Raw genomic sequence first — 1,974 nt, forward strand, 5'->3', positions numbered from 1 at the left:
GCGTACCGCAAAAAAAAAAAAAAAAAAGTTCCATTGAGCATCATCTAGGTGCCAGGAATGGTAGTATGGTAGTAGGTGCTAAAATATAATAATGAGCTAAGTAGACATGGATCCTGCCTCCGTTAGTTTAGTAAACTAGTATAGAATTAGAACCTGCGCTAAGTACACTGTAAAGAAAAGGCAGGGGAGTCTGCGAGAGAGCACGATGGGGTGTGGGGAGGCAGGAGCTGAGGTAGTAGGGTGGTCAGGGGTATGAAAGGGAAGAGAAAGGGGGCAGCGAAATGGCCTTGCCCAGTTTTCCAGGAGGTGTGAGGCCTGCCCTGAAGGAGCGAGAGGTCAAGCGGAAGGGCCACTTCTGAGAGTGGAAGCTCACCTGCGTGAGCAGCAGAAGGAGCGTGGGGGTGGGAGTGGGGTGATGGTGGCAGGGATGGGGGTGAAACAAGGTCTTCAGAACAAAGCTAAGGCACAAATGCATCATGCACGGGGGATGAGGGAGTGCTGCCTTCCGTGCAGCCTAGTGCATGTTAAAAAAAGAAAAAAAGCAGTTACCTGCTTATTTGTAGGCAAAAAACCCTTAACACAGTGCAACAGTCCCACCTTGTCCACGGTTTTGCTTTCTGCACTTTCAGTTGCCCACGGTCAACTTCGGCCCAAAAATATTACGTGGAAAATTCCAGAAATAAACAATTCATAATTTGTAAATTGCGCACTGTTGTGAGTAGCGCAATGAACTTTCTCACTGTTTTCTTCATCCCACCCAGGATGTGAATCGTCCCTTTGTCCAGCGTATCCCACCCGTTTAGTTACCTAGTAGCTGTCTCTGTTTTCAGATCGACTGTCTCCATAGAACAGTGCTTGTGTTCAAGTAACCTTCATTTTACTTAACAATGGCCCCAAAGCACAAGAGGAGTGATGCTGACAGTTTGGATACGCCAAAGAGAAACTGTAAAGTGCTTCCTTCAAGTGAAAAAATGAAAGTCCAGCTAGAAATGAATCCCAGTGTCTCTCTCCCTGGGCAGGGCTGGGTGAACCCAGATACGCTCTTATTCTTGTGCTATCATCTTCTTTAAGTCGTCACGAACCACCATCCTTCAGTTAGCCAGTTTACATTTACCATCAAAACAACCAAATACTTGGCATCATGGCTCTGTCAGGAAGTTTTAAAAGGTCAAAAGTGAGCCATGACTTGAAATCATTTAAGGAAGAGGAATAAAAAGTTAATGAACGAGAAAGACCCCAGAAGGACATCCTCCATATTCATGATGGTCTTACTTTTTGTTCCTCATTTAATTCCACATGTTTTTATTTCTGAAACAAACTTCTAAGATTTTCTTAACATTGTCTTTTTTACTTTAACTATCCACCCCCTTTTTAAACTTCCTTCCCAATTTTAATTGACTGCTATTTTTATTTATGCCTTTGGACTGCAAAACTCAATTGGGATGTTTTCTTCTTTATTATTTGAATATTGTACTGTGTGCTTCCATCTGTGTCTTATATTTTCTCTCCTATTTTTCATGATTTGCCTCAAATCCCCTTGATACCTCAAGCCATTCAGGACCCTCACTCACACACTTTTCTTCCTTTTTACTTTTTGAATTACTGAATGACGTTTCACCACCTACTCCTTCGCCCTCCTCCACAGGTGGTTGTGATACCAGAGTAGAGCTCTCCATTATGGACTTCGAAGACTTCATCAGTGCTTGAGTGGCTGCTCTCCTGAGGGGCAGTGGCCATCTTGTGCACTTCTCTTATTACTAAGAGACAGGGTGAGGCCACAGTCTTCTTCATATTTTATTGACAGATAAATTGAAGTGATAAAGGTTAAATAGCTTTCCCAGGAACAAACAATGGGTCAATGATAAATGTTTTGCCAATTATCTCTCCATTAGAAGTTGGTCCATTTACAATATTCTTCTTCCATAATACGTCTCATATAAACATAATAAATACTCTTCTAAACAGAAATGACAG

Source organism: Pseudorca crassidens, chromosome 2 (assembly GCF_039906515.1).
Source record: "Pseudorca crassidens isolate mPseCra1 chromosome 2, mPseCra1.hap1, whole genome shotgun sequence".
Lineage (NCBI taxonomy): Eukaryota > Metazoa > Chordata > Mammalia > Artiodactyla > Delphinidae > Pseudorca > Pseudorca crassidens.